At 42.4% G+C, this 25,479-nt stretch overlaps 1 long non-coding RNA gene across 1 annotated transcript in view; it reads left to right on the top strand.

Annotated features, from left to right (window-relative positions):
• Nucleotides 1–13,995: 13,995 nt before the first annotated feature.
• LOC111259039 (uncharacterized) overlaps nucleotides 13,996–25,479 on the top strand; it is a 57,836-nt gene continuing 46,352 nt past the window's right edge. The window contains exons 1-2 of the long non-coding RNA XR_015310425.1: nucleotides 13,996–14,152; nucleotides 15,029–15,357. This is a non-coding gene — a long non-coding RNA (uncharacterized LOC111259039). The remainder of the gene's footprint in view (nucleotides 14,153–15,028; nucleotides 15,358–25,479) is intronic.

Here is a 25,479-nt window from a genome sequence, read left to right as displayed (position 1 = left end):
AAAGAATTGAGGGTCGCGACACAGATCTTCTAACACGTTAGATGCTTTGCAAATTGGCAGCATAGAGAGATGAGATACAATTTCAGTAGCCGAGTGTTCAAAATGTGTCGAGTCTTAGGGCAGATTACGGCACAAGTAGAGCACCCTTAACTATGTATTTATAGGCGCCTATCAATGGCCTACCTGCCATGAGAGTAAACATTTGTTCCAACCAAGGACTCCAACCACTTGAGGATCACATAAAAACTGTGTGCTAATGAGGTATGTTAGGTAATACGAATTTGCTGTTTCTTGCTCATTCTGAGTGGCATGCCCTTCAGATTAGATGCACATATTATGCACTGATTTCTAATTAATTGCAGAAATAAATATTGGCTATGCAGTCTGAGATCTATTAGTGTCTAATATGCCCAGCGTTGTCTGATTAAAAACTTTTCCAGCGCCAGCGAGTGTTTCCTATATATTCTTGTTTTTACTTATTGTTGGCTGGTTCAAGACGACGATGTTGATCAGAGCAGTACAATATATATACACATTCGAGTTTGTGCTGTCCTTTGCTGGGTACATGTACTTCTGATCTGCTTCTATGGGTGCCCGACAACTCTCTTATACCTGGCGAATGTTTGTCATCAAAAAGTAGCGCTTAAGTCTGCCACAAAGCCGGAAACTATCGTCGTCTGCAAATAAACCGGTTTTCATTGCGAAAGACATTTTCATAGCGCAAAAGTTAATTACAAAATGCGAACCAAACCACACCACAGACTGTACGCACCCTTCGTGAAAAAATACTATATTCACATGCTATATTTACTCTATAATTTTCCTAAAGTATGCAGGATAAAATGTAATGTTCCGTACGTAAGTACCAAACTTGCCTGTGTCTGTGGGTAGTACATACGGTGTATGGTAGGTTACGTGTGACTTGCATCGCTTCTATCGAGTAGTGGTGACAACTCTGCAGAGCATCCGGCCCTCAAGCTTTGTCATGCTACGCCTCTTGCCTCGCGTAAACGACAACCAAAGTCACCTATCTTGGCATGCGTATAAACAACCGTACACGGCTAACATTATGAATGGAATCGAAATGGTCGAAGGCATGAAGGTTCCTTGCGACTTCTCGACTTCTCGACTAGCTGCTGATTTGTCGATGGTATGAACCTTTACCGGCGCCCTTTTTAGACAAGAGATCAAAGATCTTGTAAATCCTTCGAATAGCTTAGGTGATAGGGTTCCTAGAAGTCGTATCCGCTTGCCGATTTCGGAGCATACCAAAACATGTCATCAGATGGCGCTTTTTTCACCTATACCTCTAATTCATACATTGTTAATACAACCCAGACACTGTAATAGACTTATTCCATAAAGATTATTGTCAGGAAAGACGCGAACCTACGACACACTGGGTCTGTACCACGATTACTCGGAGCGAACGTATTACGAGTAAAGCTGCAAAGGTGCTAAAACTCTTTTAGATAGTTTAAGAGAGGCCCTTTAATGTATGTCTGAGATCGAGTTGTCATTAAACGAGATCTAATTTATGGCAAAATCGCTGGATCTTCATTGGCGCCTGAGAATTAATGCGACCCGGTAAGAAACAGCACACAGCTATGTGTTGTTCAAAGAGAATAATGGCCGAGTTCATTCTGGCTTTCGACTATCTTGTTCTTCGCCGCTTATACCGGATTCAACTGAATTCATACTGGTTTTTGTCCTTTAATAACTTCATAATGTACTACTCTTTATGAAGACCTTTACCTTAAATCTTTCTCGGCCTTGTCTCATGCACTGTCCTATGCAAAAATTTCTGAATAGCTCAAGTCCTGTTGTTTGGAAACAGAGCTTATTACAGCTAATGACAACCCTAACCGTTCCATCGAACACTATTAGATATTAAAGAAATGGCTTGAGAATAAAAATGAGGGACAAAATACTAGTCGTGAAAAGAAATCGATAACATTCATGCATACGCAGAACAATATACTGTCATCTGCTACATTGTATGAGTAAGCGCATTGTTTTATCAGAGATCACGCAGGTCCAACTTGAATGCGTTCTGGCAATATCTGCAACGGACCCTCGATAGGCTTTTGGATTCTCAAGGTATATCGCCTGTGCGGCTACTTCGGATGAACGAAAGAAGGATTTTCGTTAGGAACTTTGAGGTGTTCCTCGACTTCCATCGTCGTTTGAATAACACGGTGCATCTTTAAGCGTTTGCGAAACAAGCGTACACTGCTTTTTGAAGACTCAATGTGTATTTTCGAGGCCAATGTATCGAGTAAATATAGCCAAACTTAGCAGATGTAGGTTCTAAAAAAGAGCACAATGGAAGCGCGTGGGGGACAAGCAGACTGACAGGCGGTCGGGTGGGTACTAAACATGCTCGTAAACATGTTCATTCGTAAGACATTCGTCTACGGCCTTACATTGGCCTATTTTATTATAATGAAACCATTCTCTTAGCATATTGAGCAGCCACTATCTCTCTAAGTAAAAGCACTGCCGCATCGTATCGTTATATCGATAAAATCGCCACATTGGTGAATAGCCTCCGAAAACGATTGGTTTTTGTTTCAGGCAAAAACTGTTCCTTCGCTAAGACTGCCGATATAATAAACAAGGCCGAAAACGAGATAAATTTACAGAAAAAAGCTGGAAAAACCTCAACGACGGAAAATCCAAATAGGTGGTCCACAAACCCGAAGGTCACTTGATGAAACTGACTAATTATCTTTGTTGCCGTTGCCGGGCTTGATGAAGTAACGTGACAATAAACCCTATAAAGTAGGCGCCAAATATATGAATGTATCTTTTTTTTTTTTTTTTTCTGTAATTCAAGTTTAGAAAAAACCAATTCCAATGTATGTAGCACGAAAGAAGAATCTCTATTAAGAAGGACCAGTCCATTACAATACATCGACCGTCAGCCGTTTACTATTACGTGGTAGCAGGACAGAGTTATTTATGGACAAGTTACTACTCTGACTCGTGTATGCAGTCGCATCGGCCTAATTTCTTCTATTAATTATGTATCTCCTTGTTTACAGCGAAGCGATTGACGGCAAATGGCGTTTCCTCGCTGTGAGCCGATTGCCGCTATGAAAGGTCGCTCGACAGAAGCCTTAAGACCGGAGGTTGGAGACAGGTAATGCGTTCGCTGTGATAATTCAGTTAGGTAAAACCATCAACTTACTTTCCCGGTTATGATTAGGTCACGTCGAACGTCTTACGTTGTACGTATTTCCGTAGTGTTAATAAGCTATCCGGTGACGACGAGCGATTCATATTGGTGCTGTCTTTTCTTAGTGATTAATGTGTAGTTCGTTCAAAGCGACATAATTAATCAACCGAAAATACTGATTTTGCTATTTTTTTTACCTGAACATAATAGTATAAAGGCTGAGCCAATCGGATGAGGGAAGAATGAATAAGTTCAAAATAGCAAGGTACTTATTTTCAACTGTATCTTCTCCAGGACGACGCGTCTTGCTTGTTGTACCCCGAGACATTCGGGATACTTTAAAAGGTGCAATAGCCGCTTGCTTTTCTTATTTTGATGTATTGAAACGCCACTCTCAGTTTTAGCCCATATACTGCTGCTTGCAAACACCATTATAGCTGATAGCATCAACAACGTTGTGTGCAAGACAAATGGAGTTATTTACTGTATTTCTGTTATTGTTGTTATGGCAGAATTGATTACATGTGCCCTCCCTGTGTCATATGGAATTGTGTTGCCGGCGAAACAATCATGGGTACTTAATGCTTATGTATAGCTTGCTTTTACTAAGGCAATACCATGAAAACACGGGCCTGTGTGCTTCGCTGCTGGGAGCAGAAAAACTGCTTGGCAGGTAGTTAGCGACGAGCCGCGACTGCAGTAGTGGTAACAGACCCGCTGACCAAGATACTGTGACTTGTCTCCCTGTGCTAGTAAGCCCATTTAGCTCTCTGTTCTCTTGTTTTTGCTTAGAAGTGTGTCAAAGTACAGCATATAACCCCCTCTTCGCTTTCAGATGGGTTACATTCAGTAATAGTTGCTAGTGGCACTCTACCCGCAATCTTCATTAGCATCAAGCGGACCACCATCGTCCGCCTGCCACACACATTGATGGCTCTCCGCTCAGCAGTTCTGCGTCATTCGTTTTATTCCATTGTTTTAGGTCCTTGGTTCTCTGTCGCGTGGTCCTTTTCTTGAAGCGACAGAGAAACCCGACATAATATAGACGTTGCTCCTGTTACGCCATATCTTGCTTCAGCTTGCGAGTCTGCTCGCTTCGAAAATCACTCGTCTCACACTTCGTAGCAGTAAGCCCAACTTTTGTCGGTTGGATTGTTTCATTTTCATCATGTAGTTCCGGTCCCCTTTCGTCAAAACTTTTGTAACTTGAAAGGATTCGCAGGATTGTTCAAAGGAATACATAGGACAGGGCAGTGAGACCTGTACAGACATCCGTACACAGGACGTCGTACAATTCGGCACGTACGCTACGCGGCCCTTCTCAACCCGACCAGTATCGCCTTCTGCTGTTTTGAGCTGAAGGAAGCTTTGCCGCAGACGCTAGTCAAAAGCTGCGACAGCGATCCTTTCCTGCGACCCAGCGTGTCGTTATCAAGGTAACCTTTTCCTATTTTTCATTTTTACCATTTTTCCCCTTTTTTCTTGTTGCCAAAGCATCATATGATTCGCATGGGGCATTGCGACTTTGGTACTATTGGTATTGCATTGTTTTATCCTATGAAGTTCTTAATATACCCTAGGTATTCAAACGCTTTTTTATAGACAAGCCACACCGGTCAGAAAATGTATTATATACAAAAATCTAATACAGTGGAAGGTCTCCTGAGGGAACACATATATACATTACAGGTACATGAAGCATGCAAATATATAGGAGCTATTGAATCTGGTGGGAGGCTATGAAGGCCATGTCAGCCTTGCTTGGTAGAAGACGATCGAAGGTGCCATCATAAACAAAAATCAGAGAACATAAATACACTGTCCATTTGTAATACAAATATATTGTATATTTGTTTTAGTTTTTTATTTGAGTTGTAAAGTGTTATATTGTTCCATGATTTTGGTAGAGGCAGTTTTGGAAATATATATGATGATAATAGCTATCATCACTTAACGAACGTATTTATTTATTTTGATATAATCGATTAACTATTGTTTATAATACTGTTGGCTAAAAAAGCAGTTAACTGAGTTATCAGGGAAAATTCTAAATAGATGTTGTTCAAGGGTGAGTTTTGGTGTTGTTCACAGGATATCTAATTGAGTGAGTGAACTCAGTTGAGGGCTTGCCCAGTAAGGCCTAAAAACTGAAAAAGGCCAAACAAATGTCAGTGTTTTGTCAGAAGATATTTCTCATAACCGTTTTTTTGGCGACTGATCAGACGCTGTATATTTGTCTTACAGTTGACTCCGAACAGGAGTATGTCATATGAACAGCATAAATGAGAAGGACATTTTTACGAAGGTCGGGTAATGATATGTTCCTTAATTTATCTAATAGGCCGGAGCCTGTCCGTAATCCATTTATTCTCTATATTTTGAACGTGTATATTTCGTTCTAAACTGGCTTGGAATATGATTCTGGGGTACTTTTACGTATTGACCTCTTCTATATGAGGAAATTCATGGTGATTTATTGATGAAAAGGCGGACTATGCAGTTGCGTAGTATGACCGTTGATCATGCGTGGAAATGGCTCTATCTATTTTGTTATCACCTGGGAGCATACAGTATTTATAGCGCTTAATGTCTGGATTAACCTTGTTGGCCTTTGAGTGTTTTAATTCTGTCTGTATTTAAACGGTTCGAGAGGTTGTTTACACTTAGCCAATAGTTAGCTTTTGTTAATTGTTTGATAATATTTTCTCTCAGTTCATCTCTTGTGATAAATGTAATCAGGGTGCATTGATAATCAGCAAAACGTACAATTTCAATGTCAGTACAGAACATATAAAGGTCATTTATAAACATGTTAAGAAGGAAGATTCCGTAATCAAACCTTGTGAAGCTCCGAATGAATTCAACTCTATATTTATATTTTTTGAATATCTTTCTTTGCCTTTATGATCTCCACTCACCTGACAGAAGTGCCGCAACAGCTCCGACAAGTAGTGATGGCACGAGAGCTCCCTCTGGTATCGCATGGAACGCGCCCGCGACGATGGCAAGAACTCCGAACGCGAGGCCGGGTGCGAGAGCCGTGGTGAATAGGCCTAGCCTACTGCTACTGCTGTTCCAAGCTGCTCCCGCGACTCCGGCGGAGGCAGCAGAATTGTTAACGGCGCCAGTGCATGACGTATTGCTCGAAGTATTCCTGTTTATGACTCCTATCGCTCGTTCTGATGGAGCTGTCGCCCCAGGGGCGTACGACGTTGATGCCGCCGAGTTGGAAGAGTTAGCGCTTGTGGAGCCGTGTACGCGCAGAAGAGCGCCTCTAGGCGCCTTGCGACGTGCAGCTAATGAACAGAGCGCCGAGAGTGTTCCAAGCGGCGATGCCGTTCGACGGCCCGATAATAGCACCGTCGTCACCATTGCAGCGCGTAGCGCACGGCGGCCGCTGATGAAATAGCAGCACCTTGACGGTTCTCACTGCTAAATTCAGGCGACCAGATTCAGGTGCGGTTTTGACGGACTTAACCTCGACTTGAGTTTTAACCTATCTTTCTTGTCTCTTTCCTTTTGTTTTGTCGTGTCTCGTTTGTACTCGCGAAAACAAGACTTATAGTTTGTCTTTGTCACCCTCCGAGAAGGGGTGTAGAGGGACAGAAGAGGGGAAATAGTTTGACTCTCAATACTATTTTTGATTCCGCGCGACGATCCGATCCTTCATAAGTTTCAAATATAAGTCTCACTCACGGTTGAAGGCTTTATTTTCACTCGCGAAAGGGCTTTTCTAGCAGCATAGATGAATGAGCCACCACCGAGGCACAAGTGGAAGACACGACCCCTTCTTACTGCAGCTCAATTCTTTGATGAACGATTCAAAGAACGCATACCGTTACCAACGCCACTGACTGTTATTCGTACGATTCTTTCTATTTTCTTGCGTTTGCTGTCTTTGTTTACGAATCATTCTTAGCGCTGCTATTGTCACTACACACACTGAGTTTTCATGTACAGCAATGGCGAGAAGGAAAGTCTATCACGACTATTCGGAACAAACCGGAACGGCAATGATTGGTGGCCGGGTGTTGGAGGATTTGGAGCATTAGGGAACGTCGAGGCAGGTTCTGACAAAGACGCAGCAGCAGGCACAGCGCCTGGCAAAACGGCCACAAAATATTCACGATTCGTTCTTTTCCTAGAGGCCACTTGGAAGAAATGGATAACTCACCGATTTGTTGTTAATGCCTGTTGCAACGAAACTGCGATGAAGAGCTGCTGGTAGAATGAGGCGTTTCATTACGCTACAACACCATTTAGTACTGGTTATGGCTTCAAGCAAGACAACATTTAGCTAGCCATAGACGGAAAAGGAAGGGGGCAAATGGACGCACGGGCATCCCTCACAGACAGACAGCGACGGGTAACGGGTATCACTGACAGCGAGGCACGGTGGAGCACCACAGGATGCTATACACCCATGCAAGAGCGGCTGAGGGGAACCAGCCAACTAATGAATTAAAAAACTAGTCACGCAACTCATAGCCGAACAAACCAACCAGTTTTCCGCTTCCTTATTGCCGACCAGCGTCACAGCTCAGAACGGGACCGCTTTATCTGACGACGAACTCTGTCCAAAGATTGGGCTGCCAGACTGATGATCGCCCCCGAAAGAACCGAACACACAACAACGCCGCAGCAGTGGGCAGCATGAACCACGACCAAATGACAGAGGCGATCGCCTCAAACCCTTAGTCGTCCACGATCAAAAATAACGATCAGATGGCGGCAGCACCTGTGATAGTAGAAGTAACAGCAGCGGCAGCTCCACGAGCGGCAACCATGAGGCCGAAGATCATAGACATTGCCATCGTCGTTCGGCCGAAATTGCTCGACGACGAGAAGCAGCAGCACAAGAATTGGCGATGGTGGTAGTTGCAGCAGCAGGGCCCGTAGCGCGGACTACCAGGGCGGCGGCCATCTTTGTTGTGTGAGTCCGACACCCCCGCCAGCATAGTTTCTTCGTGTCGAGATGGAACGGTAGGACGACCGAACGAGTCGCTCACAGCCGCTCTCTCAGACAGGAAGAAATTATGGTGGCAGCTGCCGCAGGAGGTGCGCCAGCCGTGGCACAGAGGGAAAACGCCAGCTAGGATAGCTTACCCGCTGGAACAAAGAGCCTGCCAGCTAGCAGCCAGGCACAAGGGATCCGTGGATCAAGAACTGGAAGGTTGAGGAACATAGGACGAGGCAAGGCGGAGACCTTGACTAGTAGTTGGGCGGCAGTTGAAGAGGGGGTGGCGTGGCCGCCACCGAAGCCAGCCGCAGAAGCAGGCCACGTAAAGCAGGCACAGCAGAGCACAGGCGGTTCTCCTGGTGATAGCAGCGCCAGCAAAAGGGGCCTAAGCAAAAACCAGGGCTGGGGGTCTGCGGGGCTCGCTTCTCTGGCCGCGGGGTAGCGCGTGCTGGGCTACCCGCTCCTGGTTGACGGCCCTCAGCGGTCCTCGGTCCTTGCCAAACGGAGCACGACACCCAGCGGTGCTTGCCACCACTCGTCCGTTAGTTCGGTCGTTCCTCAGCTTGTTTAGCTAGGGAGAAGGAACCTTGAAAGGAGCTATTGCTAGCCCCAGTGTCCTTCGCTTGCGGCTTGACGGGGCCGTGAAAAAAGGAGAGAAGGAATAGGGCGAGAGGGTGAAAGAGAGTGAGGGAAAAGAGAAAGAGGGGATGACGGTCGAGAGATTAGCCAGGTCAGCGGGCCCATAGGCCCACAGGAATGATGGTGCTGCCGCTAGCGGCGACTTTTTCGTTGTGGTCCCTCCCATTAGCGCGAGAGGCGTAACTTTTTATTTTGTCAGCATTGATACGTTTTGATAGATATATCACGTGCGCAGTTCATGCTAAACCATTTGAAGAGAGTGGAAGGCACATGGTTGGCAGTATGGGGAAAAGTCGTGGACTTCGCGAACGGTTGCGAGTTACATTAGAGTGCGGTGAATTAGACCAAATAGTCGAGTTCCTCTTACTCTACATTACTACACTAAACGCTAGTGAAGATCCGGCCACTAGGCAGCACACCAAGCAACGCATACTGCTGAGCCGTGGGGCGTCTCTAGGACTTTCAACTTTTGTATACCGTTGGACGGACCACTACAGTCGTTGCTTGCCAATTCGGGTGCGAGCCGGTTACTCTAAGAGCCGCTAGGGTGCGCCTAAATCGCGACGGTTAACTCACTTCCTCTGCCAACAGGCCCAGACCCAAATTGACAGAATAGGCTGCACTTATATGACACATCTGTGGCCTTCGTATGCGCTCGAGCACTTGAAGAGCGAACAGCTGCGAGGATTTTGCTCTAGCAGCCATCGTTTTTCGTGCAGTATTCTACTATGAACAATAATGGCTGGGTCAGCAATCACTTACCGAACAACGCAAACAGAAAAATATACAAGATAATGACAGGTGATCTGTTTATGTGTTACAGGATGTCGCAGTTCTAGTCACCGCAAAATTAAATGCTGAAATACGTTGAATGACGCCAGTGGAAAAGCGACACAGGCAAAGAGACGCTGACGGCCATATATCTATAGAAAGCCTTGGAAAAATCTTTGTATTGGCCACAAGGTTCGTTGCACATTTAACACTTAACGGTTTGGTGACAACAGTTCCGCGCAAAACGAGCAAGTCTATTATTCTCGACCAAATTTGTCGTAGATCTAATAAATTTACATCGATTCATAATGACTTGTCGCCTTCAGGTGGTTTCAGGAGTAGGCCATATTAGTATACTTAATTCAGTTAATGAACTTCTTTCCTAGAAATGTTAATACAATTTATCTAACGTGACATATTATCTGATATAGGGAGAACGACAACATATTGCTAGAATCCTTAAAGAATTTAGATATAATTTCTGACTTTTGTCAAGGCATAAACATAGTCAAAATAGACATAAAACCGCGACCTCCAAGGAGAAAGTCAGCCATGGAAGATGTAACATCTCTTGATACATAGAGCACAAGAAGCGACAGGCGTTAAACGAAGCGAAACGAATACGGACCCTGACGGATTTACAGCTAATCGGGTCGGTTCCTGCTGAGTTATAGTCAGCTTAAAGTAGACGGCAGGAGAAACGGTTGATATATTCAAGCCTGCAGTTATAATTTTATAACTCGAGATGCATTACGCAACACAATACATGACGAATGCTGAAAAGAACCAAAGTTAAGCTTCACTGGCGAGCTAGATATAGAGAAGTAATCTATTTTATATTTTAATTAATGTTCAGTTTTCTTCCAGTTGAATAAAAATTTGCTTTGAAGAAATACACTTGAAATTTTCTTAGAAATAGTGAAACCGGCATCATAGAATACCTCTAGTATGTATTCATATACGCATAACTTCACCTCAATTAGTTTTACATGTACAGATGGTAATAGGATTCAAATATCGTTTTACTCATATTAAGAGAGCGCTTAGCCTATATATACCCTACCTAAGATGCGTTTGTGAAATTCTGCAGAAGAGTGTGAAGAGCATCACCGTAATACTGACGTATATTTGTATCTGGTCCCAGTGGTAGCTTAGTAAGTAAGGTATTTGCCTGCTAATCTTAGGGACGCTTGATGGTGTAGGTTCGTATCCGGGCATGGACACACTTCGTGTCGTGCTGGGAGCCATTCGGCTGATGGAGTTTCTCACGGCAGTGCCGGACGTAGAACGCGAAACATTTAAATATCTGTATATGCTCACTAGTATTGTAATCGTTTGTCTATTAAAAACCTGCATGATAGGCTTCGACCTTGGAAAATCTACAAGATTCTAGTAAACGAGCCATCGTGCAGGTATTATAATCAACAGGTTTAAGGCTCAGCATGATTTGCTACCTAAATTACGCCTTCATACGCGTTTTTGTTTTGCACGCACCGATTGGAACAGTCCGCCATATGGGTTCCATTAAGTTATCGTGGTGCACTCCGTTCTGTTTTCTTAGAATTTATAATCGCCTTTATTGCAGTTAGACATTATTAAATAAAACATTCTTGTCTTTTATGTTCGCAACAGAAAACACAAAAATTACGTATGGACTCTGTCCCTTGTTAGTAGTCCACCAGACGATCCAAAAGACTGGACGCAGCTAATAAGGCTAACCCTTTTCTAAGGCCTGTTCTTGGTATCGTACGTGTACAAGCTGATTACAACGGTAACAAGTACGTGAATAGTATAAGTACAATAGAAACCATTATCGAAGGGGTAGTGAAAGTTCTATTATAATGTAACAACTTCAGTCTTATCTGTGTAAACCTTATACAGCAAATGATCTCTCTAGCGCTACGAATGTATGCAAGCTCGTAAATGCCAACATAGCCAACTAATTACCAGCCCCTGGTGTTAGCCCGGTCAATTATGAATTGTACCAAACCAGCTTTCCCTGTTGGTCGCTTAATTCCCAACTTCCTGAGCCAGTAAAGTAGTAGCCGACATCGTGGCTTCGCCTTAGAAAGGCACCGCTAGTTAAACTAGCGGCTCGGATTGGGGGTACGGGGTGACTATGGAGGTCTCAGCAGAAGTGTGATTAATACCAACAACAATGAGGTTTTGTTTGTTTTACAAGTACAGAGGCAGCGTACAGGCTTCAGATAATAGCATGAACTGGAACAATTGTCATAGCAAATGCTACTGCTATGTTTTCTACAACATTTATCGTTCATATTTTCTGTGTAGTGATACCATAGAGCAAGTGAATAAATAATAATAATTATAATAAACCTTTCGTAAATGCAAAAGGTGTATTGCAGTAGCATAGCCAAATATTTACCAGATGACGGAACACGCTTTATATTTTAAATTTCATGTCTACTGCCGATGACGCTGCATCCACATCTGGTGGTGGTTCGCTAAGTAATAAAAGATCAAACAATTAACACTGTGGCTGATGAGCGACATTGTCAACGACCTATCTAATTAAAGTGTTGACAGCCTACAAAACCTTCAAGGACTATATAGAATTGTGTGGTATATATGTACATAGAAAATGTCGTTTTAAATGTGTTCACAATTGCAAATCTTACTTTCCTTTCAATGGAGAATGGATATGGGGAGTTTTAAGTACGCATAACGCAGTTGTGCGAGGCAACAGTGATTAGCAGACGACCACGGAAAGGTGAGCCTGACATCAGAGTTTGCTAGATAAACAAGTAAAAAAAAAAAAAAAAGGACTCCTCCTATAATTGTAAACTGCCGTATATTTCATCGAGATCATTAAACTCGAGCCATTTTAATGCCACAAGACCAAACTTCGTGTTATATTTCTGTTTTTGAGCGAGACCAACTACAACCCTTTTAGATTTGTGTTTTTTTTTTCTTTTTTTTTTTATAAAATAACATACTCAAGACCCAATTGTTGGCTCCTACAAAAACCCTCGCCAGCTTCGAAATTTGTACTAGTGATCAGTGGCTAGCAAATTAAATTACATTAGCAAGGGATACGCCTCGAAATCGCTCGTCTGTTCGCCCTAATCTCGCTAATTGGGAACATCCTGACTAGCTAATCAATTTTAGGAAACTTGTCGAGAATATAACAGGTTTCTTGCATAACGCACAATCATTGCTTACTAGGAAACCGCTCCACATATGAAATGGTCCAGGATTGAGGTTATTGGACCCTATTACTTGTCCTTATAGGTTTAATTTTTTTAGTTTAGATTAACCAATAGATATGAGAGCTAATTCTATACGTGGAGAAACATTGCGCACAACATCAAAGGTGATTCTAATTAAGAAATATTTCTATGCAATAACAGAATCTGGTACCGTGGTAACATGGTATTATAGTTGAGAGTATATATGACTCTGCAAAATTATTGTACTAATTGTAAGATTGTACTTCTATATCTGTTTGTTTTCTATCTATTTAAATCGCAGGAGTTTGTAGGTTGAAATTAATTCTCTCATTTCCATTTTCTTTTTATTAGCCCTACTAGAAAAGATCTGTTGTGTGATGCATGGTTATTCGTCTGCTTGAAAATGAATTTCCTTTGACTCCAACGTATTCTGTATTTTCATACGGTTTTAATGAAGACAGACTGCGAAACCTTTTTATTACGACGCGATATGGCTATCAAACAGTTACTTCGCGGCGTTTGTTTGAATACGGATCAACGGTTTTCCGCCAGTGAGATTACAGTCTAAACAATAATTTTTCCGTTATATTTGCAAATGTTTAGGGAAAATATGACACTAGTTTATTTCTCGAGTACAGAACGGTCAATACCGTTCAAATAGGTTTTTCGTTATTTATCCCGGGATGTTTAGCACAACTCCTGAGCGAAGTTCAACACTTACTTAACTATAACACCTGTTTTTAATTGTTCGGTTACTTTGATTTTGAGCGAGAAACTGTTTTTCAGCGGACCTAATTAACCTCGATGCTCTTCCTCTTCCTATAATAACTTTTAGTTGTCTCCGCAGACTTGCATTTCAAGATATCGGCTAGTGGCTGCTAGAGCATAGTTAATGGAAGAATTTTACAAGGTGGAGTAAAAATTAGCTATCACTTGGTGTCCTATCAAGAAATAAAAGACGGTTATAACAAATGTACCTGACATTCATTACAGTTGTTGGCTGTTCGTCCGCGCGGAACTCAGTATCCATAATATGCGCGAAGAGCAATAACGGAAAAAGACGCTTTTAAGCTTTCTTATAAGAGAAAGCTAAACGGCATAGCAGCGACTATCTGTTGGCTTTTATCATAAAGTTGGGCGTTGGTCGTCCATATGATGTAATGCAATGCTCTAGAACATAGCAGATGTATTTTGCTTCCGGATAGATAACATACCAGGTTCAGCTGTCGCCCGCTAAATTAGCTGTTGTTATGATGTCATCCAAGTACGATTCACCGAGTGTCAGCTCAAGGTAGCGTTAGAGGTCCTTAATGGAAACGACAAGAAAACGTCGCACTTCGCCTGAAGAACGTGAAATCGTTGCATCGTTCTCAAAAGCAATTGTTTCTGAGAATTTCTCGTGGCACAATGGTTAGTGAATGACGCAAACGTTTTCATAGCTTTTGATCATGTATTTTCAAAAACTTGTTAATTGTTCGTTATTAATTGAGCTTAAGAACACATTACGAAGACACACTATGTACTTACCTGTACTTTATCTGGCTAACCGCTATGAGGCTCAGTTATAAGTTAAAAATATTAATCTTTTACGCTTATTCATTACAATACACGTCCTTTGTTTGTGCTCTTGAACTCAGCTTGGGTAGATCAGTCCTTTATATACTAAAAATAAATACCATTTATATCTGATGGGGGCTGCGAGAGGACAGCACATTGGCGTAGGTTGTTCCTACACCATATTGTATACCTTGTTACGATCACATAATTAGCAATCTCACATATGTATGATGCAGGTTCAGCTGAGTCAAGTAAATATAATTTCGATAGACTTACAGTTTCGAGAGACAGTAAGTATGCAATGTTAGCAGTGCAATATGCGTATAACTTAATTAACGAAATATATACCTAACTTCTTCTAAGAACTTTTTTCTTTAATTACTATATTAATAATGGATTCACGTGGACCTACCATTTCATTCCTGTGGTCGACAATTCATCTGTATCATCGGTGTAGGCAGAAAGTAAGATTAGTTCGTAATATCGACAGTATGAGTTAACACAAGTTGTTGAGCTTCCGTCACGAATTATACAATGAATTGATTTCGTTGCTCGTCTTGCGTCGTGTTGTTAATACATTTTCTTCTAGCAGCAATAGAGTGCGGCGATCTGAAAACCTTGAGGAATCATTTCAGTTTGTATCAATATTACTAGCGTAACTTTCATATGCCGTTACGTTTCCGGTTCGTGTTGGCTCTGTTGCATTAATGTGGCGGAATATTGCACTAGAGGCCAATGCGCGCATGAGGCGTATCTGGAAGAAGCGACTCTGGCCTGTGAGTTGGGCTCACCAGTGATCTCACGAGAGCGTTCGGTTCGAATTTTGAAGTTCACCATACAGCCTTGGACAAAGTGTTCACCGGATGGAAACAAACATGTCCAACAAGTCGAAATGACTGAAGAAGGAGGGCGATCTAGCAGGTACCACACGGATCAGAAAAAAAGTACCATAAGCCCAGTAGAAAAACACGGAGCAGCATCGTTTAGTTTGCCCACCTGCCTAATAGCGTTCAATAGTACGGAAGCTATTAGTTCTGGAACAATGTATCTGTAAAAGTGTGAGTTGAGTTCTTTATAATCGTGATCGGTTATAGTTTTGATTTACATATATATTTCACTATATTTACATTTGTACTATATTTGTCTTTTACTGCCTGCAAACTTTTCGTATGCGTTCCACTTATTTGAATTTAGGGTTAACAGATTTAGCTTCATTATTTCCTCTGGTGTGAAAAACCTATTATTCTTTCATCAAGAGATTATGATGTTTGAAGGCTTCGTTCTAGGACGAGCTGCTATACTATTGTCAGAAAAATATGGGGTTTACCTTGCTATAATCCCATATCATTCACAGGGGCTAATTTCAGTAGCTGAGTGTTTTAAATGTCAAGAATTTTCAGCTATAGGTAGTGAACAAAAATCCCGTCAACAGTTTTGATTTCGGAATCTCATGCAACTTGTTCAAATGTTGCCCAGTTTATATGACTGGCAGGATTTCTGCAAAAATCGCGTAGATATCTGAAAAAATCAAGTTCAATTAATTGTCTAGATCTGACCTTCTAGGTGCAAGGCTGTCGGAATAATACTCTGTATTGCTCGTAACGGTAAGGAGCGAGACAGAGTGCCAGCTCTTAAGGCGTATTCGTGTATACATATGAACTGTAGATTGCTGAAATTCGACATTAAAGAAACTTAAAAAACAACGCCTGTTCTTCGTATGTTCCCCCTGTTTATTTCCGAAGTCCAAAAATCGAAACTAATCTGTATTGCTTTATGATGCTTACAATCATTTGGTGGGACTCGATTTATACCGCTAATTGGAGATGGATCGTTGTTCATGCCATAGTCTGTTTCGGGAAATCTCCCAATTTCAGTGAGGTTTCTTTTAGCAGTTGCTGGACTATTTGTTGAAATTTTTCATACGCGATTAACAGTCGTCAAGCAATCGTAGGAACGATACGGGCACGTTTGGTAATAAATTCAGCAAATGCTACGTGGAAACGTGTTGTTCTATTGGAAAAATGAGGATACGAACATTTATATGGAGCTTGCTATCAATACACACTTAGCTATAAAGATACGCAAATAAGTCCAATGAGTTTATACCACTTTGCTCGCAACCAAACCACTGCTTCGTTGTGACCCAAGTATTTCCAGTTGACTTATTCTTTTGCTTGAATCCCAGTACGCAAATATTGAAAATCAAATAGCGTCAAAATGGTTAGGTTTCCATGCCATGGGCCTGCCCAGTCAGTCTAACTAATTTCGGTCGATTGGTAGTTGTCCAACCCTACCGTAAAGAAGCATAATCTTATTTCAATGACTCAATAATTCCGAAAACGTTATTTAGTGCATTTTTTTTTATTTCTAATTGAAAAACACTTACGTGGAGGCAGGAGATTTTTTTGAGACAAACGAAGTAAATGTTTCAAGCTAAAAAATATTTCTAACAGAATGAATCAGCAGGATCTCTCGATATGAGCACTCCTATTTACTTTCAGACATATTAAAGTCTTTTGAAAAAATATCAAAGTACATTTTTTAATAGCGCGAAAAACGTTAGTTACACGTCCAATTGTCGATGTTGCCTCGCTTATTTCTTTATCGCAATGACCCGCAACTCCATCAGCGGCAGTTGGCGTCACCAACCAAAGGAAAAATGAAGCATCTCTTACCATGCCATTTCGCGTTTACATCAGACGCTGCTGCTTCAATTAAGCATTCAGACAGCTGGCCGCCTATAGTAGCACGAAATAAAGTGTGTTTTTTTTTTGGATTCGAGCCTGAACCTCTTATTTGTTTCTACTCAACCACCATCATGATCAGCCTATAAAATTTTCTTAAATTGTAACTTTTGTCAGTTCCGTGCCTATTCTTTAACAATCATACTATCTATACTATACTCAATTCTATCTATACTTATAGTGTACCAGTCGAAAAAAAGAATGGTAGCCATAGTGTAACAAAAAAAAAAGCAGTTTTTCCGTTGAAAATAGCCAAACTGTGCGTCGCCTACATGCGTACCACATTGGCTTATGTAGAACAGTAGTTAGCCCTTGCACATTGTACGCTGCACGCAACTTTATTAAATTCATCTATACCATCAATAAACAATAGATTTCTACGGAAGGCCTAGCTAGTTTCGGTTCACTGTTGAAGGAAGCGGCCAAAAGCGGGTTGAGAAAAGCAATCGATAAACTCTGGCTCGCGCGAGCTCATTTTAATGACTAGAAGTTTTTAATGTTCGAGATGTTTCATGGAATAGCACGACGAAATTACTACTTGTAGACAATCGGTTGATCGAGATTAGTTTCATGAACATTTCCATAATCGTACCTATACTGAAGTAGATTTGTCCAGGTATGAACGAGGTAAAAGACTAATTGATTCGATGCATAGCCGATCGGAGTCCAGGATCGTAAGTCAAGGCTCAGTATGTTAATTGCTGGCACTAGCATTGTTACGGCGGCAAGTCTTTACCACACGCCCTGTAAAAGGGAACCATAAAGCTATCTGATCGTGCTATAAAGGGCCATGTTGCTCAACTGTAGTGAGCCTAAAGTTGTCAGATAGCTTTTGCTCCTTGTCAGAAGTGGGGTCAGTTCAATGGTAAAGGATGACCGTACACGACCGTGGCGAAAACGCATCGAATAGGTAACCGAGACACGGTCCTCTCTGAGAAACTCCGACAGATCTGCTTTTTGTTGTCATCTTGTTTTTCCTTGGCTTTAAGTGCGTTTGTGTCGCTGTAGAATTTGACGGAGGAATCGATTATGGCAAATTAATTGCGCCTTCGGTGAAACAGCCGTGTTGACTTAGTGGTTTAATCGTAATAGAATTTGTAGGTAATTATTTTATAATTATCATAAAGACCTTGAAAGGGTCCGTTCGCATGCAAAAGCGGTCCTACGTGAGTAGTATAAAACAGGAGTACCGTTTACTTCGGTTTATATTGACACATTTCAAATCAGCTCAAGTTCAAAGCTTTTTTTTTCAGCCTGGACAAAAGTCTGACGCGTTGAATACTGCGATTATTGTTGAGTCTCGTCTTAGGGTATCTTATTTTCAAGAGGAATTATTGAACGGGTTCAATGGGTTCATAAATGGAACGTAATCTAGCCTTTTCAGTACCTATCAACTCCGTCTCTAGCAACTTAGAACTATGCTCAAACACAGAAGCTAGCTATACTCAAAATGGGTCGGACATGTAGACATTACTCGTTTTCAAAATAGACAAATTCATGCATCAATCCTTGAATTCCTGAAAATGGGTATTAACCTCTCTTTCTGACAAGTAGGGAATAACTCATAATTCACAATGAACAATCAAACATATAATTTTAACCCTCGCAAACGTCTTTAGAAAATTGTTCTTTTTCATTTTGCTTCAAAAACTATTGTCATCATGAAATTTCAGGCTTCTCTCCCTTAGGTAACATTTAGGTGTCGCTTAGAGAAGGTAAAAGCGGTTCTTAGCATTAGACAAGCGACCGTTCTGCTGTTACTTGACATCAAATAGATGCGGATGGCAATAGTTGAATTTTGAACATGCGTTGGCTCGCGCTAGAATTCACAATAGTTCAGATCGTCGAAAAGGTCCAGGTCCTGGATAGCACAGAATACCTCTCTAATCTGAATTTATTTTCCTAAGTTTCGATATAATTAAACACGGCGGCAAGCCCATGCGTCTGTCTAATGCAATCTCAAGAAAACTGAGATAGACGAATTAACCATGGCATCTATCATTCTGCCACAAATCTGAATATAGTATAATATACGATATCAATGTCCTAGGCTGTCATATTAGGTTGGCTGAAATGTTCCATTTTCGCTAGGATCAAGTAAAGCCAGGCTGCTAGTTGATCCTGCAGATAAAAAACATTTTTAAAAACTAATTCAACCCTGTAATGCAAATAAATGCCAAAGATTGGATTAGTTTAGTTCTCCGAATCTACCGCCGATTTAAGTCTAGAAAACAGACTTCAACTAGAACGTTCGGTACGAATCCACGCAGAGCTAGATTTGCAGCGAAGACAAAATCTTCCTTGCTAGGAAACTGATTTTTATAAATGTTTGTAAATGTCTTTTGGCTTGTCTTTTTTGTGAAGCGACAACAAGCAAACCGTTGAATAGAATGGTATAATTTCTATCATCAATAATACATATATGGCCAAGGTACCTGATACGAGTAAACTGCTTATATCATTTAAGGAAGTCATTAATCTTGTTGAAAGAAAAAAAATCTTATGTGATGGTATTTTAGTTTTAGTGAGGTTAACAACAGTTTTTAATAACTACCATGTACATTTTTGCTATTTCTGACTGTCCGCTATTTTTTTACGGCAGGCTTCGGGCAGCTTTCTATGGCACTACTGCAAACTTCTCTTAGGATAGGTGGCTGAATACGACTTTAAAGAAAGCGGATAGGGGAAGAAATTATAGCATTTATCACATTCTTATTTATTCTGGAAGACCAACGTCCAGATTCTACTCTGAATCATCAAGATTAGTACCCCATCACTGAGTTCGTAAATATAAGGCCGACAAACTCCATACGAAGTTAATGATTGTGCAATCGGGGCACATTACCTAAAGTCACAATGACAAAAGCAGCATCAAACGTCCGTTGTGGAAATGGCTTAATCCCATCAAAAAACAATCGGTAAAACCAACAACTAGCACCAAATCTCTATCAAGCCATTCATCATGCACGGCGTTACCTTTTACGTCACCACTGTCTTCTGTTCTCCTGCTCGTGCCTAACAAGGTTTCTACTTACAAATAAAACGGAAACAGACTTGTCTTTACGAGAAGAATATGCCTTTCCGCTATCTATTAGCGTAGTAGCGCCGTAGCCTGTACAGCGTTTGAGGGCTGCGTTTTGAACGCTCCCAGTTATTAGCTAGAGCTACTCAACTAGCTATCGAATGCACGAAGAAGTCAGGAGAGGCAACGTCATGCCTTCTTCATTTTTAATGGCCGGTCACCAGTTCTACTCAATTATGGCCATTTCCGTGCTTCTGCCGCCGTTTCTACCCGAGCTGTTTAGTGGTGTCGCGAAACTCGTGCGGACGAAACTTGTACGGAGACAACGGTTGGGAGGAGGTTCGCCCCCTATTGTAACTGCAAGTATAGTCATTCCGCTGTTGCTGCTACTGTTGCGACAGGAGTCCGCTGCAGGACTCTTTCGGCAAGCGTAAGAGATGGGTAGGTGAATGGGTGAGAGAAAAGCGTAGAAAGGGTATTTACCGCGCACGTGTTACTACGTCGCTCAGTGACTTGGCGGTTACATGAAGCTCTAGCTAGAATGCCGATCCTTCTCATGCAGCGCACATTCAGTTGTGGTCATCTTTCAGGTCCTCACTGGCTTTTGCTAGAATTAGAGCGTTTGAGGAGTGGCCTCTGCAGCAGGAGCTAAAGTGTTCGGTCTCAGAACTCGACAAAGTTAAGAACTTCCTCACAGTAGGGAGAAGAGTGGTATTCCATGGGGCAGGGGGTTCGCCTGGTTGAGGCAGGAAGGCGTAAAAGGCGAAAAAGAATGTATGTGCGTGGAAAGTGTGAACAGGTGATCTGCTTGGTAGCGTCCGCAGCAGCGGCACGGGCTAACAATGAACGTGTGTGCTGGCTCTGCATGCCCTATGCGAGTACTACTGCCGGTCCAGGACTAAGGCTTACACTTGACACCGCTCTATTCTTGTTTGAGCGTCTGTGGATGACGACGTGCAACCGTTGGTAGAGAGAGGGATAGGAAGAGTCTGTTGAAGTTCGAGGCGGCGGCGCGAGGGAGCGCCCCCGTCGTGCCGCACTGTGAACTCACTCACTAGGAGAGCGGTAGCGGCTGGTCCCGCCGGCGAGCAGCATTGCTAGTTTGCCTCTACCTACACTACCACCGTAGTAGTGGTCTATGGGCCATGCCCTTTCCCTCGTTTGCTACTACCCCCGACTGGCCGCCGCCTGTGCAGCGATTCGGCTGCAGTTCTGTCCTGTTGAAGCAGATCATCGTCTCGCCAGGGTCAGCCTGAGGTGCAGCACGAGCTCCCCCGAATTCTAGCGGGATCAGCAGCGTACGCAGAAACGAACAGTCGCGAAAAGCCGTCGTAATTGACGTGCTAGTGCTGCTGCACGTGAAATAGCTAGCGAAAAAAAGCTGCTAGAAAGAACAACAATTGAAAGTCGCCCCAGCTACACGAAACAACGACTACAGTACCAGTAACAGCAGCACACGGAGGAGCTACAACGGTGGAGAGGAAGGACCGCAGATCGAAAGATAGCAATAGCAGAAACAGGCAAAACCGCAATGTGCTTCACCAGATGTAAGTAAGCGCCACCAGTAACTATATGCTAACTAGGGCAGAAGCGAGGATCTGGTAAAATTGTTCGTATCATGACCCGACCACAACAGCAGTTAGTTTACGAACGTGCCGACCCACGCAACGTCACAGCATCAACAGCCAAACGACAACTCAAACAGCAGGCAAGTACAACCCTTTGAAAAGGAGGGCACGGACAAGTTTTTTTGTTTTAGTGCCGCATTGGAGAATTGCTAGGCGGGGACATCGGGAGAGCAAACGAGCGAGACAGAAAAGCGCCAGCCACGGGATAAAAAATACCCCTGTTTTCCCTCCAGATAAGCCGCACGTTGCCCATATAAAAACAGTGGCAACGCGTGGTAGAACAAAGAAGCGCGTGCGATTGGCGACAAAAATAAAAGCCCTTTATGAAGAAGACATCTGTGGGAAGGTCGCGAGAAGATTCCTGCTGATTTTGTTATACGTTAAGTTTTGTGCGTCAGGTGAGATACAAGATCGCTGAATAGGCGATCTAGGGTCCCTTAACCGCCGTTACTGTCGACCCATTTCCCGGGTCGATGAAATAGCGAATGATAAAGTCCGCTGGTTGATGTTTATAGTGAATAATCAATAGACAGGGAGAGAACAAGAAAAGGTCAAATAAGAGACGCACCACAGTGAAGTCGAAGCTAGGATATCGAAAGTTCTGCCTAATGTATTGAGTTGTCGTTCGTCTAGTGAAGAACAACATTGTGTTTATAAGATTCGTAGCTGAAACTGGATTAGCTTTGTTTCGAATAGTAGCTCTGCATATCCATCCCGCCGTGTGTTGTGTATCAAAAGCGTCTACAACAACTCGAGAGAGTTTTTCCAAAATGCCAATTGTGGTAGTGGGTAGCGAATGCCGTTCGTGATTGCCTATGGGCCTACATTTCGTTCATTACAATAAGAAAAATAAATACTGAAAGTGCGACTAACTCATCTCATATACTGTGCGTGTAACACCGCCTCAAGTGATACAGTAGGGCGGCTCAGGCCTTCCTTCTGCAGCTACCGGTTCTGTCGAGTCGATCGCCTACAGTTAAGAATTCATCGGTCCGTGGTGTTCTCGTGCTTCATTCGGTCTTAGAAATCTCAGAGGCGTTGTGCGACGTAAATGAATCGTGTCCTAATATACATTGTTGATTTAGAAAACATTCACATAATTTGTTCAGCCCATTACTAAGCACGTTTGATGATTGCCTCAAAGGATAATAGCCACAGGATTAGCAGCGACTCTCGTGCCTCTCAGTCACTAAATGTGACTTCATTTTATCCTCAAAATCGTATCCTCAAAACACCGCAGAGTATATCTTCTTAGGGAAACACAACTAGCAGATCCTAATCAGCAGACTTGTAGGACCTTGTAACAGCAAAGTGAAGAAAAGGTCTCAGCAAGAAAAGCTGACAAAGGCGGGTCAAACAAACCAAAGATAGAGTCAAGAAAAGAATAGTAGAAAGATCACAGGCGAAACACGCAGCCTAGTAGGATTTTCCCTAGAGGCAAGAATCAGGCCGAAGGCCTTCGCAGTGGGGTCAGCAGTAGCAGAAAGGCCATATCATCGAACGCGCGCCACAAGTGCAACATAGTGCCGTGCCTCTGGGATCGGCGTTGCTTCAGTTAGACACAGGTACGGTTAGGCAGAGTTAACTGAGTAGATCGACCAGGAGCACAGCAGGCTTTTGACATAGTGCCACTGCATCGAAATTTTGCCCCGTTGTGTTTTTGTGGGCACACTTAAGTCGCCATTGGCGCAACGCCCAGGCTGAAAAATTCAGGATTAGGCGTTGTTTATTATCAGTTAGAACAGCTCGTTCAGTGTCTTCGCCAAAACCTTTTTGACACGAGGCCTTGTCAACGTAAACACCGGTGTCACTGTCAATTTACCTTACAATATCATCTCAAACGGTTCGTGTGAAACAATTTCGCTTACTCGTATTGTAAACTCTGCGTAACGTTGCCACGTATATGTTACGGATCCAACATCAGCATCTGCCGCGTTTATTATACTTAGTGGGTCTGTGTCTGTGTGATTTGCCGAGACAAAGTAAACGCCGAGAAAAGCGCAAGGCCATTGACCCCGTGCTTCCGTGCCCTACACAGGCGTTTATGTCTAGCGATTGTGCCACGTCCTAGATAGGAAGAGAAACGAACAGCGATAAAAATGAAGGCAGTATTTAGGGCATTGCAGAGTGTCGACCGCTGCTAATAGAATTCGACAACATCGCCAACAACTACCCTCGTTGAAGTTACACGATAACTAACTAACTCGAATGCCTCTGATAGCAACAATATCCAGCTACACTAAACAGATATCAGTAGCTTGTAGCTAAACGATTGCACCCTATGTAATAACAACAAGTACGACGACGAAACAACAAGAAGGAGATTCCTGTACGACCAGCTGAGTAACGGTTATATAGTAAAGCTTCCACAACAACGAAGACTACTTTAGCGAGCGGCTAATAATAGGTAAGAGGCAGCTGACTGACTGATGGATTTTACAGAATGGAAAGTTAAGGACGTTCGAAAATACATTGATAATCAGCAATTTACTAAACGAGTGATCGCGTAAGCGATGAAGCTCATGCGTTTTAAAGCAGGTTGAAGTAACACGGCAAGAATTTTCGAATAGCTTATCACGTAGGTTATTTCTCCAATTTTCTATACGGCAAATGTTACCCTTATTTGAATACGTTCCTATCGTCGATTGTTCCGCCTGCAGGAATCGGCAAATTATCATAGTTTTCACTGAATTGAATACTGATAAAGTTGTATGGTTTGGCCAAAATAGATTTTTCTAGTCAATGTTCTAGTTCGGTTACTTGGCACTACTATAAGCACTATGCATCGAAAATTTGCCAATTCTCTAAATATCTATAAACTTGCTTGTATTCAAGCGTTGATGGGGTACCATTGTGCCATTTCATACTAAATGCATAGATATATTAGAAGCTTCGCTTGTACAGTTGAATAACCCTTGGTCGGTAAACACAGGCCGGAAATGAAAGGATTTGCTTAAGTTATCCGAATCGCATATCAGTCGACGTCAATTGTTTCAAGCAGAGAAGCACAAGCCACAACTGACTACTTTAGGCAAGCGAAGAGTTTGTAATTCGAAGTTTGTAAGTCCATCTGCCTACAGTCGAACTGAATATATTTGCACGACCTTAGTTACTTTTCATGAAGAGAATTTTGCATACGGGCATACATGTATACGATCTTATCGTTACAAAGGAACAATAGAGGTAACTTGTTACGTAGCATCGTAACTGAGCGCCGATTCTTTAATTATCTTTATTTTAAATGAGCGCGACTGACATAAGACGGATGCAATAAAGTGACTAGCTAAAAATTAACATCTTTACGCCTCTAAGGCCACGTGTTTGAGCATTGGGGTGGCTGCGATACGGAGCAATACAAACGGGGTCAAATTTAATGCCCAGCTGGGATTAACAGGGTTCAAGTTGTTAATAACAGCTCGCTAATACGGGATATCTATTTAACGTGATCGTTATATTGTATTTCTACAACTAAAACTGCTCATTACCGTACTGTAAGCAATATCACCCATTTCAAAGGTCGCAGCGGTAAAACCAGGGTTCTATTATCGGAATATGGCAGCTATACGAGGAGTTCTCAATGAGACTGAAAGTTGTCCCGAAACGGGTGCAGCTAGCCATTCAATGAAAAACACCACAAAAGCGTGTCGCCACTAGATATCGCTTGCTTTCTTCTAGTAACAAATATTCATTTTACTGTAATTTTTCGAAGCTGACAATTTGCTTATAGATGCAACATCTGTTGCACAAGAACGTTTATGGCAAAATGGCCGTCTCACTTGATAACAC

This window comes from Varroa jacobsoni, unplaced genomic scaffold (assembly GCF_002532875.2).
Source record: "Varroa jacobsoni isolate VJ856 unplaced genomic scaffold, vjacob_1.0 scaffold_30, whole genome shotgun sequence".
NCBI classification, from domain to species: domain Eukaryota; kingdom Metazoa; phylum Arthropoda; class Arachnida; order Mesostigmata; family Varroidae; genus Varroa; species Varroa jacobsoni.
This window is presented reverse-complemented; position numbering and strand designations above follow the sequence as displayed.